This window comes from Coccinella septempunctata, chromosome 6, assembly GCF_907165205.1.
Source record: "Coccinella septempunctata chromosome 6, icCocSept1.1, whole genome shotgun sequence".
NCBI lineage: Eukaryota > Metazoa > Arthropoda > Insecta > Coleoptera > Coccinellidae > Coccinella > Coccinella septempunctata.
This window is the reverse complement of record NC_058194.1, coordinates 21,243,997-21,262,458: the sequence shown is the minus strand read 5'-3', so window position 1 is coordinate 21,262,458 and position 18,462 is coordinate 21,243,997. Positions and strand designations below refer to the sequence as shown.

General features: G+C 34.3%; 1 protein-coding gene and 1 long non-coding RNA gene across 3 annotated transcripts in view; one reads left to right on the top strand and one right to left on the bottom strand.

Moving 5' to 3' along the window:
* Positions 1 to 18,462, top strand: part of LOC123315062 — a 137,352-nt gene that overhangs the window by 42,145 nt on the left and 76,745 nt on the right. The window lies entirely within an intron of this gene.
* On the bottom strand, positions 8,353 to 9,570 carry LOC123315064. Its single transcript, XR_006537904.1, has 2 exons — positions 9,464 to 9,570; positions 8,353 to 8,453 (listed from the first exon to the last, which is right to left on the bottom strand). It is a non-coding gene; the product is annotated as an uncharacterized LOC123315064 (long non-coding RNA).

Below are 18,462 nucleotides of genomic sequence, written 5' to 3'. Positions count from 1 at the left end.
CGCGAATTTGCCAGCAGTAACAATAGATTAAATGTTGTGGGCTTCTACTAACCTCTAATCAGACAAAGTGGAAACTATAATATAAGCAATAAAACGAGTTGTTGAGTTTTTAAAAATCCAATTCATGTCTCTATCTTCGCGATTAGAGTGCTTCATGTTTGTGAAAATATAGGTTGCTGTAAAAAAAAAAATTCCAAAAAAACCTTCGCTTTTCGTCTTTTTTTCCAAAAATCCCGATGATTTATTTGTTATATTATGTTGAAATTTTTTTCAGTATTTTATTTCGAGTCATTTTTCATTAGACACCCTGTGAATTGTCATGTATAAACGAATAGGGGGGAGTTCAGTATAATAAAATTAAGAATTTCAACTAGAATAATTTATTGACACCATAACAAATCGTTTTATTTTTTATTTTTGAGAAAAATCACGAGTTTTTTTCAATTAAATATGATTCAAGTTTTAATTCTAAGTTATACTCCTAAAATAAGATCTGAAATCATCTCCAATGGTCTGGGAGTTTTTGCCTCCTGCTGTTTTTTTCCTGAAGTTTCGTTCGAAGATTCTACCTCGTCCTTCAATTCGGATATTTTGAAAGGTATATGGATAACTATATCTCTATCTTTGGTCAGTCCTAATTTAATATCTTCTGATATCAATTCACCCTTCAGGTTTAAAGCATCAAGAACATCTTCAATTACTGATCCTATATTATCCAAATTCGTAGAACTTATATGTGTTGTTTTGAATAAGAAGTCTATATTGATCGTTTTAGTATCTGCGTTAGATTTTTCTGTTATAGAAACAAATTTAGAGATAACTTTCGATAAAACTGTCTCTACATCCAGAATATTGAGATTATCCAAGTCGATAGGAGACGTTGTGAAATTGGTCCTTGGCTCAAGGGATACCTGAATTTGTAATGTAGATTTATTGTTTTTTATAGGAAAGACTTGAATATTTACATCCTCAAAGGGCAGAGCACTCAACAACATATTTCTTAATAACACTCTGAGCTGTTCCCCAAAATTGAGATTATCTCCTGTTAGTTGTGGTAATGAATAATTTAAATTGAAACTTCTATTATTCGGATTCTGCCGGATAGCAGATAAAATATTAGAAACGAGGGAGTAAAGGGATTCCCCCAGAACTTGTTTCCCTGCTGATCTGTTGGAATCATGATTCATTGCATTCAACTCTTGGTTCACATTTTTCTGTAATGTATCTAATAAGAGAGAAAGGTTTTGAATGATTCGAGATTCATCTTTTATTTCGTTTTGCAATTGTTCTTTCTCCTCTATTTGTCTTCCCAAAGTATTATTTGTACTAACTGTTATTTTAATTTCAGTATAAGTAATAACACTGTCGTCTTTACCAACTTTGGTTTGAACGTTGATTATATTATTTGGAAGGGCAGAAACTAACGAGGAAATGATAGAATTTGTAGTTTCTGTGAGAGAATTGATTGTAATGTTCCGTGGAGGAATTATTTTAAGCAACAACTCTAAAGTTTCGTTATCAACTCTAGGTAACATTTTAATAATAGAGAATGCCACATTGGTGACAGTTTCATCAAAGTCGGTTGAATTTGATAAGTTTAGGTTTTCAATATAATGTAATACCCCCTCTTGATCATTATTATATGATTTTATGGGAATTGTAACTTTTTTCGTTCCACTCAGAAAATTATCCTTGTTTGCATTCTTAGTTTCATCAACATTTGTTCTTTCTTCTGAGCCTTTGCCATAAACCTTTTTAGTTTTTATCTCATCACTTCTTGGTTTATGTGAATATAATAGATTTTCAGGTTCAAGTTCATCAGAGTACTCTGGGTACTCATTACTACTGTTGATTTCTTGCGAGGTTTGCGTTAGGGTGTTGTGGTTTTTTGAAGGGTAAACATCTTTATCATTCGAATTTTCAGGTCCTCGACTCCATAAACGTTCTTGTACCCTTGAAGTTGACTCAGATTCCATATTCATTTTTGGTGTTGTTTGTGAATTTTCGCCTATCAAAAAATTCACTATTTTATCTGTTGGCTGAGTATCCCTTAATGGTTCATTTTTTTGTTGGATCTGATCAGTTTCTTTGTTTTTCAACGATGATCTATCAGAGGGAGATATATAATGTATATCACTATTCATTGCCTTCAGTTTTCTTCTCATTGGTGATTTTACTTTTTTAAGCGAATATGTGTTTGGTTGCTTGTGGATTGGTGGTTTTTCCTCATTTCTTTCATCGTTTTCCTCGTGTTCCCTGAAACGCTCATTTTCGTTTTCGTGATAATTTCCTAAGCTTCTAGTTTGTGTTGGCTTATATGCTTTCATTTTCTGCATCATCGTTTCTGGCTCAATATCAGAGGATATTTCAAGACTTTCTGTATTTGTTTTTGTTGGATTAGCTAATGTTTCAGGCTGTAGATTATTCGAATAAGGTGGCCCATGAACACTTCTTCCGAATTTCTTATTTCGTAAGCTTCTAGTATGTGTTGGCTTATATGATTCCATTTTCTGGATGATCGTTTCTGGTTCAATATCAGAGGATATTTCAAGACTTTCTGTATTTGTTTTTGTTAGCGTAGCTAATGTTTTAGGCTGTAGATTATTGAAATAAGGTGGCCCATGAACATTTCTTCCGAATTTCTTATTGGTGAGTTGGGGAGTTTCAAAATCTTTTGTAATTCCATTTGTTTCAAATGGCTCCTCTTTTTGAACCTGTGATGATGTACTCAACCCTCTTCTTGGTGTGTATTTATTCATTTGTTGTGAATCTGGTATTTTTGGTGTTTCATTTTCTATGAATGGATGTTCTGGTCTCTCTTTGTTCGTCAGCTCTTCACTCGATTGGATTAAATCTGGTTCACTTTCAGCGGATTCGTTTAATATACCAGCTTCTGTATCTCTTGGAGAAATACTAACTCTCAAAGTAGTCCCTTTTAAAATTGATTGTTTTGGAATATTGTTAATAACGATATTGTCGACTGAACAAATTTCTGAACTCGCTGCTTCTAGGTCAACATCTTTCGGTATATTCATCTCCAAAGTGAAACCGAAAGGATGTTGGCTTTGTCTTATATCGAAAACAACTTCATCTACTTCCTCTGGTATGAAATCTCCAAATTTCGAGAGATCAATTCTGAATATTTTTCTAGGCCTTTTATGCTGAAGTTCAATGCTCAATTTTAATTGAAGGATTTCATCTTCCAAATTTCTCTGCGTTGTGATGATAATATCAGCATATGGAGCAAGTACTGAAAGCTCATCTCTGAGGTCATTCAGTGAATCTTCAATTCCGTACAGTGTTTCATTTTCTGGCACTTGGAGGATGAAACTGAAATTAGAAATTGGTATCAGGCTGTTATTATTTCCAGAACCTTCAACAAACTTGCTCAACTTCGAGAGTACCACATTCGATACGTTGCTGTCCACGGTGGTTAAATTCAATATTTTGTATGGCCAGTTCTCTTCATCTGAATTAGCAGCGTCTGACTCCTCTGACTCCTCCATTTCTGAGTTTTCCTCTTCGTTGGGTTCTTCATCTGGTAAAACAGTGGTCCCTAAGGAAATTTCTTTCAGAGAAACACCTTGAGGGACTGATTTGGTGATGAAATTCACAATTGAACATATTTCATTTCCCAAGCGGCTACGTTCAATGTCATTCGCTGGTCTCAGTTTCAAGTCGAAGGTCATAGGTCTATTTTGGTTCATGTTCGACCACAAAGGCTTCAAAAGTTTATTTAGGTCATCAGGAATGTTTGCACCCAATTTGGATAAATCTACTGGGATTATTTCTATGTTTTTCTTTGAGGAAGTTGAGTCATCTTGAGGAGGTCTCAATGCAATATCAAGTTTCAATAGGTGTAGATCTTCGGCGATAGTTTTTTGAGCTTGGATTAAAATTTGAGAGTAAGGAGAAAGAATTTTTATATCTCTTCTGATGATATCTAGAATATATTCTACAGATATATCGGTTTCATTATGCGGAATCATAAAATTGAGATTAAATTCATTTTTCGAAACATTTTGAGGAGGTAGCTTCTCTAGAAGATCTGCTAAAGTTTCATTGATTGCATTCGTTATATTCATTCCATTTTTCGTTAGATCCAGGATTTTAATTGTGTCGTTTTTCAGTTGATACGGAGGGGTTAATATTGAAGCTTGTAATATTTTGTTTTTGACATTGTATGGTAGTAATTTTTTAGAATTTGGTAGAAGGGTCACTTCTATATCAACATCACCAAATTGAGTCTTTTCAGGTATTCTGCTTGCCACTAATTTCAGAATAGAGCACAAGTCTGAATCAGTGGTGGTTTTCGAAGAATGATTTGGAATAGTTATTTCGAAAGCTAAGGTAATTGGCTCCATGCTACTCTTTAGTTTCGCAAGGACGTCTGGTAGTATTTTATCAAATTCATCATTGAAGCTCGAACCATCTTTGGTCAAATCTATAGGAAATGTTTCTTTTCGAGTATTTTTGCCTTGAGATTTCAAAGCTTTCTCCAAAAGATTGAGATCCTTGGCAATGATGTCTTGAGTGCTTTTAAGAACTTTAGAGAATGGAGCAAGATTCTGAAGGTCATCCATCAACGTCTCAAGTGTATTTTGCACCGACTGGCTGTTGAGTTTGGGTTCCAAAGACTGTTTTAAACTTTTCTCTTCATACTTTGGTGCTACACTGATTTTGATTACTATTGTGGAAATGTTTCGTTGCTTATCACCTCCCAATGCAGTTTGCAGAGAAATAATCGAATTTGGAAAAACTTGATGCGTGATATCCTGAAGTGATAGTTTTAGAGTGTTTTGTTCCTCTACAGAAATATTTTTAGAAGAAAACAAATCCAGGATAATAGATGATCTATTGACACATTTTCCCTTGATATTCTCAGATAGCATCCTCATATAATAATCAATTGTTTTCGTTGTGTTGTCAATTGAATTCGTACCTTCTACTAAAATACTGCCCTCTTTGGGTTTTGTTGAATTGCAAGAAAATAATATCACTGTCATATTGAGTGTTTTAATAAGAGGTACGGTAGTTTTCTTCTGCAACTTCAATGGTGAATTCGGTTTTACATCTATTTCGAATTCAAGCTTGGAGACATGAGTTTTTCTTCCATAAAGTAACTTAGTTTTAATGGAAGTCGTGGAGTTTGGATAACGCTGCAATAAAACTTGCTTTAAGGATCGCTTTATTGCGTTGATTTGACTAGTAGAGAAGTTTGTTGAAGAAATTAAATGCAGAAAAATATCAGTTTCGTGAATTCCAGTCTCCGTTGAATTTTCATTCAGTTGTTGCAAAACAGATTGAATGGTCGCTGTGATATTTTCCGATTGCGTTATATTGATATTGGCTTCTTCAATTTTTGTTTTTGCAGATTTTTTCGTGGATCTGCTCATTTGTGGTTTTTGAAGCTGCTTAAGGGGCTTTTCTTGACGTACAACGTAGAGAGTTAAACGAAGATTGTTAATTTCTCCATTTTTCTTCTTGAAAATGGTCGATTGAGCACCAACAATTGCGTGAGGAACAACATCCAACGTTTCTCTCCTCAAAAGTGTAGTGAAATTTTTCACGAATGAAGAATTAGAACTTTTCGGTGGTTTGATATTCAGGATCACCTTTTCTTGTTTCAGTGCCTTGTTACTCAACAAGTCCTGCAATACTTTCAGTAATTCTGAACTTATCTTTGTTTCATTTGAAGCTCTGAAGTCCAAGTTAACCGTCTTCGAAGCTGAAAGGAAGAGAAAGATGAAAATGGATGCAGATGGTCATAATTCTACGATATTTTCAATGACCAGTTTGGTCGATATGTATAATGAATATTAACTTTTACTAATTTCGTAGACACTGTTACTTTTTATGAGTATAGAAGTGCGAAATGGAATTTTCTTTATTCTGAAAAAGTTTCAAAACAGAATCCTGAATAATTTCATATTTTATCACTTGGCTTCCGAAAAATTATATTTTCCAAGTCTCTTTCATGCTCAAAATAGTCTCACTCGGAAAAGGTATACTACCAACAAGAAGTTGGTACATATAGATTTTCAGAAAAATCAGAATGAGTATCTTACATAGGTACATATCGACCCAGAACTTTTTGAATATCCGAATTTTTTTTTATAAATATGTACCTGGAATCTTAAATATCTCAGAGTTAGGTGCAAAGGGGTTTTTAGAAGAAGACTTAGCAGCATTAGTTGTTGGTTGTAACTGCTTCCCTGAAAATTGTAAGATTAAATTTCAGATTTATCGTTTCATTCATTTCTCCTAGATGTTTGGTAAAGTGATATGTAGATTAATAACATGCTTTACTATGAGAAAATGAATATGTTGATTCCTCTATCATACTTAATGATCGATATAAAAATTCAATTATCAGTCACAGTATGATGTCCACAATAATAGGTTCACCAATTGAATTGTGACTCATCTAAAATGATGAAAATGGGTATAACTTGCGGTATAAGAATACGTCGGCAAGTAGGCTTTGGAATTTTCAAGGTTGATGTTCTGCGTCTAAAAATGCTAAGAGCTAAGCACCACCTAAAAAATTCCGAAGTCTACTTGACGAAGGCTATATAAGCTTCTAGCACAATTTTGCACGAGATCTGAAAATCTTACATGAAATTTTCATTGAATTTGGGAGATAACCTCAAAATATTATAGTAAAAGCTTAATGTTAGCCTTTGAAATTCTATAGCCTAGGGGAGACCGGGGTTGGTTGTGCCAATTTTAAAGTATAATTATTTGTACATCTCGATAATAAAACTCAAGGCTCTCAAACGCATATTTATTTAGTTTAAACATATATCTGTAAAAAAAAATAGAAACGAACTAATTGAAAGCAGTACAAACATGGCTACTGAGAATTAAAAAAAAAAACTCTAAATGTCACAACCTCCCCCGACATGGGGCTGGTTGTGACGCTTATGGTGTTGGTTGTGACGTCCCTACATATCGTCATCGGAATTGCAGTGAATGCATACAAAATATGGACTTTTATCCGGGCATTCTTCATGAGCCCATCTAGAGCAACTGGTGCACTGCAGCCATTTTTCTTTAGGTCGAGAGATGGAAAAAGGTTCGTGGTTCGTGACAAATTAAACAGAAAGTTTCAAATCTTTCATCTTTTGTTTTTCTTCTAATTCCTTCTTATTTGGAGTATCTGTCCATATGGCTGATCTACCAGGTTTTCGCCCTTTTCTTTTAGCTAGATGTTTTCCAGCCTTTGGTGTTGGTCTCAAATATTCTGGAGAAAAATATGTTGTGATGCCAGAAGGTCCTGGTGAATTTTCAAGTTCTAAGTCTGCAAAGGAAAGGGAATATGTCTTAGATGGTGAATTTTTGGGGGTCCTTGGGGCCTCAATGTGGTTGGTTTTACTATTGGGCTGTGTTTTTGGAATGTCACAACCAACCCCAAAGCACATTTCTGCTTCGTTCTCTTATTTCGAACTTTATTTCAATGAATGGCCAAATAATTTTATATATGTGAGAAAGAGCATACCTGAATTAGTATTTTAACGCTACAATACTTGTTTCAGCTGTTACATTAGTCACTTCACACAACAATATTTGAAGTCACTTTTATCTCCTAAGGCACCTCGAAAATACATAAATCATCCAAACACACGCGGTACGTTAGCGATCAAAGCCACCGTCAGGCGCAATACGTAATAGCTATAGCTGGCTCTATTGGAATAATCGCGACGCGACTGATATCTATTAATCGAGCGCAAAAGCCTCTGTCACAACCAGCCCCCGTCACAACCAACCCCGGTCTCCCCTACTTAACGACGAAATTTTTTTTTTTTGAGCACCTTCAATAATGTCGAAAGGACGCATAATTGCTTCATTTCGATTTTGAACATCATCAAAACTCTTCAGTAAGTAGGTAAAATCAAAAAAAAAATTGCTTTCACAACAAAAATAAATTAGAATTTTTTTTCTTCGCCTCATTCGACTCATTTTGTTGAAAAAGTGAAATGTAAAAAAGTTCAATGACCATACACTGAAAAATCAATTTTATTCTGATTTGAAACTGTTAAAAGAGTGCAACATCAAATTTAAACTAAAAACTGCATTCAATTTGTTTTTTTTTTAATGTAAGGTTGTCTTTAACTTAGGAAGCTGTAAAATGTTGCATTCCAATTGATTCCAATTGATTAAATGGCAATAATTACCAAATTTCAAGTCAAATTTCGGTAAGGGATTTTTTATATTCTTTTAAATTCTTTGTGCAAAATCAACCTGTATTGTTCATATTTTGCCTGATTAACAGATCATATGCGCTATCCATTTAGCAATAGAATTTGTGAATATTCACGCACCTAATGAACTCAAGGCCTCTGTTGTCTTCAATCCATTCACTACCAGGATACAGAAAATCAACTGGGATACAAAAAAATGCATGATTTCCATTAAGTTCCTCACCAATACATCAATTATCTTATCATATTCTGAAAAACAAGCAAGTAGAAAATTTATCGCTCACATTATGATATTGAATTCGTAATCAATATGAATCTATTCCTAGTATCTTCCACCATCGTGCGGTTTTTTCATTTCGTTATTTTTTATCAATATTTCATCGAATTTTCCGACTATATCGTTATAAATGAAGATATTATAGTATTTTCACCGGTGTATTCAGGATAACTAGGTTGTATTGATGTAGAATAACTTAAGAACCAGATTATTCTGGCAGATTCAAAAAATCGGTGCTTTCTGATATAAAAATGCGTAACCTTAGAATTGCTAGTATTTTTTTTTATAGGGAATGAAATACAGCGATTTCATTCTTGACTTTCTAAGCAATGAATAAAATAAAATATCAGTTGAATGATCCAAAATACATTCACATATATTATTAAAGTTACAATTATTAATGTTCTCTGGTGAGATGAAAGCTGAGGTATCTAAAATAATAATATGAATTTTGGGAAGAGAAGCTCCACTATTATGAGTTGATTTTTTGAATCTTCATGTATGCAAATATAAAAGTAAAATATACAACGGAGGATTCAATTCACTAATTTTCGAAATGGTTCTTCTGATCCAGAATCTTCATTATTTCTTTTAAACTTTATGGACAATGGAAATTTTCGCTGAAAATGCCAATTCCCAATTCAAATGTCAAAAACTCAATGTTATTTCAGTTTTATGAGAATAAGGATAAAAATAAATATATTCTTCAGGAGTAATCAGAGCCAATGATTGTTTTTTGCAGTAAATGTGTAAATTTTTCTGTTGCAATAAAAAATTGTTCATTGTGAATACTATTCCTTAAATCTTCTAACCGTTCTTTACTACGAATTAATTGAAATATTCATACTATTTTAAATATTCAACTATTCACTTAATTCAAGTCAAATTCCAAATGAATAAGATTTTTCTTTAGATTTTAAATGATTAGTGAACGGCTGATTTGGAACTCTATGCTAGCTATTTTCGATTTTAATCAACTTACCGCAACAAACACTAGGGCTGCCACTTTTTTACTGGAAGATAAAGGCGGATTTTATTTATTTATTGCTTTCTCTGATATCCTACATGCGGTTTTGGAACATATTTTAGGAACTATCCTGTTGACGACTGCAAAACGTTCTTTTTTTTTCTCGAATGTTTCCCATTTCCTTTCTTGGTAACTTGAGTTAAACAACATGTATTTATTATTTGTAAGAATAGTTTTTGGTGGGATGAATCATTTTCAGATTAAGCATAGTTTGTTGGCTTTATATCCGAGTAATACTGCCACTAATATTTATCATATTTTAGTGACGGTTTACTGAAACGTTTAAAAATCTTCTATTATAGAAACTCAACTTGGATGTTACTTTATCATCCTTCAGTCACTTATTTTTTCAACTCCCTCACGAACTGAGATATTCACGAGACTATGACGGTACATATCCTTTTCCTTTTAGGTTAAGTACCAATTACAAATGCGGTCTGAATAAAAACGTATCCATGTCATTCAAACATGAACCAGACAAGTTGCTGACATTTCTCGCTTATTTTGCTGTCTTCGAGAAAATACTGTTAATGGAGAGATACCTAGAAAGTGCTATGCATTAAAATATGTTCGTGAATAAGTTACTATGGAGAACTTTTATCCTCAGCTTATTTTTGTCGAAATCAAATGGATATTATCTGCGGTATTATACCTACATCGAAAATAAAACTGAAAGTTAGGTTCTCTAAAATGGTCTCATTGTGAAATGAACAATTTCACCAAAGATTTGTACATTTTGTTCAGTTTGGAAGGAATACGTACATATTCATTTTAATTCATTGTTCTATATAAATCAAAGTATGTAATTGATGTTTTGCTCAAAATATTGCTGTGCCTAGTGTTTCAATGTGAACTTCTCACATTTTTGCAAAAGTATAACACAAAAATGGATGTCAGAGTAATCATTTAGTTTTCACCAGAAACTCGTGAAAATTACTATTTTTAACCACTCTTCTGAAAAAACTGAAATTCGCAAAAAAACAATATGTCGATATGAAGGCGTAGCTTGAGTATATGTAGGTAGTAGGTACTAATTTTATGTCTGCTGGATACTGTTCGGAATATCTATAACTCGGTTGCATGCTTCCTGCGATACACAAGTTCTAATCAGCAATTTTATGAAAAAATCTCATTAATTTCCAATGTCAATACATCAATCAATTCGTAATTTTTCCCCTTTTTCATTTTGTATTCCTGTATTTCAGATGGGTCTTCTATTCTCTGTAAATATATCTAACATTTGACTCAGAGGTGAGTATATATATGATTGGTTTGTTCTGTGCAGTATTTTCTTCCATTACCAGTCTACCGTTAAAATCATCAAATTAAAAAATATTCCAGAAGTCCATTAATTCCACAAAACATTGACATCAACTAAGCGTTAATTCAAGAACTCAAATGTAATAAATTGTCACAGAAGCAAGAAATTTATTAGTATTAATTGGAAAGCACCAATTTTCATCTTTTTAAAATAATATAGTTCCTATATCCTCATACCAAATTCATCCTCCAAAATCTAATTAGGAAGCAAGACAAGGAATTAGATTTTTAATGAATTAACTGATAACACTCCCTTATGTGTAACTGTGACCGATCTGATCACTCGAAGGATGAAAACTGTGTCGGGCAAACTTAAATTTGCTGAAGACAAGTTGAAACTATTAATTAAAGAATAATATGTATATCAAAAGCTGACTGTTCCCAGTAAGTAATAGAATCAAACATCGCCACGAGAATGTGCAGTATGTATCGCGTAATAAAATTAAAATTCTGTCGACTTGAATTTGCTTGTTCAAGTACAGAAGCCGGAGTCCCAACATTTTGATATTTCGAGTTTGGGTTATTACCCAAACCTTCGATTCGACATTATTTGAGACATATATCTCTACTTGTAAATAATTGACTATTCAATATCTGCAGGAGAAAATTATATTATTACTCTTAAATCTTGGGATTGAGATGTTCAATTGTGACATGCCAATACTGAATGTCCCGTCAACTCTCAGATTCGAAAGAAACGCAGAAATAACCATAAAGGATCACGTCAATCTTCCCCTGTCAATAATAAATAAAAGAGCCATCGCGTCCAACTTATTGTATCACAGTAGGAGCCGTTCTATTCCCAGTGATAAATCAACTCGACTATCAAGTGTTGATGTCTGATTAATACCAGACAATTTTACTCATGAAATCGATGAGAATAGAATGAATGGATCGCCGACATGGTTTGTTTAACGCTCAAGTGATTGTAGACAGGCTAATTAATTAGGACCCTTTCATCAAATTAATAATAATTGAGAGTAGACAATGAAAAACATTCGTTTCGCCATGCTATCTTTAATCGAGCCTTGACGGCCAAGCTGAGTGTTCTCCATGAGTAACTGCGTCGTATAGATCAATAACAAAAGTCGTAAAATAACAAAAGTCGTAAAAATCTTGGATAAAACTTTCTCAATTTTTTCAACATGTTCAAAGTACGAGTATTCTAAATTTCTTGATTTTGGCTATTTCTGATACATCTACACTATAGATAGGTTGAAAACGAAGTCCTGGGGTAGATTTTTGTGAGTAGTTGATTAGTGGAAACCGCTTCACGTTATCTTCATTTGTTTTGAAGATATAATCTAATTTTGATATTTTGTCGATTTAGAAAATGTGCCATAACTTTTCTATTCTCGAAAATAATCAAAATTTGGTTATACCTTCAAGACAAATGAAGACATCGTGAAACGGTTTACACTAATGGGCCTCTCACGAAAATCGAGCACAGGACTCTTTTCAACGTTTTTACCTATCTAGTCCAGAAGTACCAGAAACAGCCAAAACCAACAAATAGTTGAAAATTTTCTTCCAAACTCTTTATTGATGAATGAAGTCAAAGAATTTTTCAAAAACGAACCCACTTAATATTTTAATTTTTCATGAAGGCTCCCTCATTCCTAAATTTTCTAAATAAAAAAATAATTCTGTAATTTTTCTTGGCCAATTCGCATTTCAGTCCGTGAAAACAGATAAGTACAGTCATACTTTATGTCATTTATACAAGCAATCTTTCCATATCTGTCGAAGTATCAACTACTGTAAATCTTCGTTTATTTCAAGATGTAACAAGAGTTCTATCGATCTTATGAATACAAGGGACAATTTCTCAAACACCAAGGATTTCCTCATTATGGGATCATGCATCGTTGCACTCCCTTACATTGCTTTACCTACGAACCAATAAACTTCAACAGGAATGTTACATACTTCGACATCAATGAGTTTGAATGTCGCACGTTCAATATTAATTGGAACTTATAAATAATTGTTCAGTGCGAAGACATTTACTAATGCTTCGATTTGAACCTTCAGCATTACAAGAACGACTGTTGAATCACGTTCACATAAATCCTGGTATACATGGAATTATTTTAGAGTATCGAAGAAGGATTCAACAGTAAACCCATCAGTTGCCGTGGAATAGGAAATATTCACGATGGAGTAAACATGAAACCTTTATTTGAATCATTCATGAAACATTGGAAAAAATGTTAATCGATATTTATCGAGATAAATCATTTATAATGGTATTACGTGCTTTGGGAATTAGTGATTTCAATGCACGTGTGTGTCGAAATCTAATTGCATGTTATTTTTCGATGAAAAGATGGTTTTATCTCCATTAAATTTTTCGTAATAAAATATTGCTTATATACTTAAGGTTACATACTTCAAAGAGCTTTGCTTGATATATTACTGTTGATTACACTCATTCTTTCCCACTCCTTCATATCAAAAACACCAATTGCAAATCAGAGATTACATAATTGACCAATAACGAAATATACAATGCAGTGATTATTGAAAATGAACGAAAAAATAAAAGTTATATCCATCCTAGTCCTTCTCTTGAATTTTTGATGTGTTTTTTCCAGTCGAGTTCTTCATCTATTTAAATTTTTGAGAAATACAGTCAATACAGAGATTTTTAAAGCGTAAACGTTTTGTTTTCATTTTCTATGTCTTCTTGGTCATTTCTATGATGTCGCACCTTAAATGATATTATTCAGAGGTTTTGTTTTCATCCATATTTTATTGAGATAGAAGATGTAGGTACAAGGAAGAATAGCCCATGAAGGCATCATAAGAATATCCAGGAAAGATATGTGTGATGGTAGAATTAGGAATCAGAGAGACTGGGCCTCTCTGACTAAATACACCCCATCGACTAATCTTGTCAGTGACGTGATGAGAAAGGAAACAAGAACCTAGAGAGTATTCACTACGAGGCTAAGAAGAGAAGAAGTTTGGGAAAGGGAAATCACCTTAGGTAAATCTTCAAACGAAATACTATGGTATAGATAGATGGTTCGAAAACCACGACAGGGAGTGGCTCACTAGTGAGGGGGTTACATTTCACTGCGACCTTAAGGCTTATTGTGCCCTTCATCAGAACTGTTCTCTCAACAGCGCCATCTACATCTCGCCCACCAGCTCCAGAGTTCCAATGAACCCTAGTATCTGAGAGGGCTCCTCATTCACCTATACTTTTCTCGTCCAAGACATTCCTTGAGCATGCTTGCAATAGCGAGGCATTCTGTAGCCAGTAAAACATATCCTTACTCAGATCCAAAGATTTCTTGCATCTTGTTGTTTCAAAATTCTGGAAGAAGTTGTTCTTCTCAATGCTTTCTTTTTTGAACATAACATCACTAGGAAGCTGATGAGATGTACTTGTTCAGAGAAGGCTCTCTGTCTTTTATTTCTCTCATTACCTATACCTTCTCTAGATATTCTGAGGATGGCCTAGTAGGCTACCTTATCTATCAGTAGATAGTAGATGTAGAAGAGTGAGATCTGTGATAACCTCGTGCTCTAGTTGGACAGTGCAGTGATGCACGCATAGGCAAGGATTTTTACCTTGTCGAGTATTTTTCTCGTGCTCTTCTGCTCTGCTTCAGCAAACCAGACTACGGCTCCATAGGTTACAATCTCCAAGTCTCACCTTATAGATTACTAGAGCTATCAAAGCTCTTATCGGACTACAAGCATTATTTTTAACATGCTCATTCCGCATAAGCTTACTGTTTAGGGTTATTCCAAGATACTTGAGTTCAGAATTTCATTCTACGACATCTCCAATCAATGAGATAGATTTCATAGTAGTAAGGTTTCAGTGATGTAGGAAAATAAACCAACAAGAAAGTTTTAGGAGAAGAAAAAAACGGAAGAGAGAATCATTTTGAGAATCTTCAGAGGCCTGAACACTCCAAAAAGTTCCTTGGGAATTATAACATTGCGAGATCTGAGAAGTATCTGGATCTTAGCAAGAATATGCTACACCTCCTTACTGGATTCTTCCCAGAGCATTGTTGCCTCAGGCAGCATCTGACAAGAATGGGTCCAGCAGAAACAGACTGAATGCAGATTTTGTGGGGAAGAGCATGAAACTCCAGATCACCGAGTGACAGAATACCATGCCATTGTTAGCCAACGCAAGAATTGCTTTGGACGAGAGAATTGCAGGAACGAATAGGTAATCTCCCAGATTCTGGTGTTCATTGGAAACTGGACGACGAGCTGCAGATGACATAGCAGTGAAAACAGCTCTGATTAGGGGCAAAATAGATCTGATGGTCGCAGTTCACTTTGAAATCTAGAATCCTTCATGCTGCTCTGTGGCACCTCCAATGTCAGCATTTGTTCGTCTTAACTTTGTATAGTTTGGTTAAATGTTTAAGAGTCTGGGTATTATTGAAATAACAATTGTGTTGACTGGATGCTATCTCGTTCAGAATCTCTGGACGACACTGTATGTATATTGGATTCGTTTGCAACATTAGTCTTTGCGCTGCCAAAAAAGGATTTTCGACTTTTGACGAATGATAGAATTGACGTTTGCGCCATCTTCAATTTATGCCAATGTCTTTTTTCTTCAAGAGGTGTTGTCATATTTATCCCACATTCTTATATCGATGTTTTTATCATCTCCAAGTCTTGGATATGACATGATACTGGGGCAGAACGCTGTACTTCGTAGTTGCCAAGTTTTTCGTACAATATATTGTCGTTATAGTAGTTCCGAGTAGATTCAAAGATTCAAAACAACATTGACGCCAACCTCAACTTTTCGGAAGTTTCATATTTCTGTCATAATTTCGCACCCGCTAAAAAGATGAAGCTATTAATATTACTCGTATGCAGTTCCTGTACATTCATATACATGCAATCTCATATTCAGAGGCGTCTTACCACAAATCATGCTCCAGTCCTGTAAATCGGACGGCAACGGTCATGTGAAATTGCATCCGGGAGGCAGAATAGATATAAATTGTATGAAATATGTGATGGAATTAGTCGAATGAATCAATTCATATGTCTAGAACGGAAATTTATGTACGACTGCCGTTTAAAGTAGACGCGTTTATTCTTATTCGGCTTCACTCTGATTTGGCGGCTATTATATGGAGTGAGAATTCGTCAGGATCTTGGAGGCGTGTAGTGGTTTATTGCTTATTATGATGAATTTCTCCTTATTATACTTTCACTCTTTTTTATACATTTTATTGGCTGTTCTCGCAAAACTCAGTTAATCCAGATAAATTGCTGAAATGTTCCGACACTAACTACGCATTGTTTATAAAAATTAGCCATGTCCTTTTGAATGGAAACCAGTTACACTTACAGTGATACAGTAACAGTTAATTTACAGAACAAAATGTTCAATTACATACGAGGAATATATTTCATTTTGGGAAAAAGAACTCAGACATTTTCGTGTCATACAACACGCTTAACATTTCATTTGTCAGTTGTCTGGTTTTTAAGAAAACAAAATTGAAAATTGCTTTTCAGGTGCTTTCTTTAGGGGGCGGTTTCTAAGCACAGCCTGCTTAAAAAATGATTTCTTTTTGACAAGGCATGATCCATTAAATTTACTAAGCACAAAGCACTGTTTTAAAAAATTTTGGGGAACAAGTGCTTTCATAAACATCAAGAACAATGCTATGGTACGTGACGTGTTTCGAAGAATAAACTTGGGTGGGTATATAGAAAATGAAACAAATCATTTTCCGAAAAGTAATGATTCTGGAATGAAACTGAATTATCTGTAGGTTCGAGGATATATTGAAAAACCACTATAGAACCAAACAAAATTTCAATGTCAAAATATTTTATTCCTCAACATATTCTCCTCTTAATTGGATACATTTATTACAGCGAACCTGCAACGTCTCTAGACCTTTCAAAAAAATTGTTTCTTCTTGCTTCGCAAACAAGACCCCCACTGCTCTCATTAAATCCTCGTTGGAAGAAAATTTACGACATTTTTTTAGGTGATGAAAGAGATGATAATCGGATGGAGCCAAATCTGGTGAATGAGGGGGGTGTTCTAGTAATTCAAACCCTAAATCACGAATTTTTTGCATGGCAACATGAGATTTGTGAGCAGGGGCGTTGTCCTGCAAAAACAAAACCCCTTTGGATAGCTTTCCGCGTCTTTTCTCTTTAATTTTTTCCTGTAGAGTTGTCAGTAATGTCGAATAGTAATCTCTGGTTAATGTTCTAGCCTTATCCAAAAAATCAATCATGATTCCTCCATGGAAATCCCAAAAAACTGAAGCAAGAACTTTTCCAGCAGATTTTTGGACACGAAACTTCGTAGGTCTTGGAGAACCAGAGTGTCGCCATTCCATAGATTGTTGCTTTGTTTCTGTATCTTAGAAATGTAACCAAGTCTCTTCCATAGTAACAATTCGGTTTAAGAAGTCTACATCGTTTTCAAATCGAGCACTGATAGAACTTCTTCTACCTCTGCACGCTTTTGGACAACATTCAAACATTTGGGGATCCATTTTGCAGCAATTTTTCTCATGTCCCAATTGCCGTGAATTATATGATGAACGCGTTCGTATGAAATATTCAGATATCCGTTTTAGCCCAATTGGACGGTCTGATAAAATCATGTCATGAACTGCATCGATATTTTCGGGGGCTGACAGAGAAACTGGCCTTCCCAATCGGTCATCATCTTCAATAGAAAATTTACCTCTTTTGAAGCTTGCAGTCCAATTTTTCACGGTCGCATACGGAGGACATTGATCACCAAGGGTATTTTAAGCATATCTTCGTAAATCTGCTTACCTCTTAACCCTTTTGAATACAGGTAGGTACTTGATGATGGCTCTATATTAAAATTTTTCGATTTTCACAATCTCGGTGGACATCTTCTTTCTTTTAATTTATTGCGTAAATCTGGTTTACTTTTTTGACCTCAAACTTCACACTGACCCTTCTAATGAGTTATTGTTCGTTGTTAATGGTAACGCAATATTTCTTTTATGCATGAAACTGGTCTAGGCTAACTAGATATCAATACATCCTCGTATAAATCCCAAGTATTCTACCGAATCAATAAGAAATAACTCACAATGACCTGTTGCTATAGTTTTACGCAACAATGCCAATAATATCCATTACCATTGAAATCAAATGATATTGGTAGAAATGTTTGGTGGAAAAAATATTGTTTATTCTCCCTGTGAATGCCTTGTCGTACTTATGTCGAACATAATTCCTGAACTATAATAGTAAAGGGAATAATTACCTTCGAAATTATTTCGCCATTGGATAAGTGATAGCGCACGTTTGTTTATTAATTGGTAGTAAAATTTATGATCCTTTTGCAATTATCTTTATTGTCACCTGCATTGTGAATTGTAAGAAACATACATAATTAACAGGTAGTAGTAGTGATTATGACAGATATTTATTAGCTGGCGTTAGTAGGTGGTTAATAGGCAATAACTTTTTTGATAAAACATATCCACATTTTAACTGTGCATGCAAAGTTTATAGCGAGAACGTTATGGTTTCTCACAATCCAACAGTAACCAATTCCCCCAATGGAATGAGAGAAATATATAAAACAATTATGATAAGATATACATACCTTGCTATTTCATTATTTG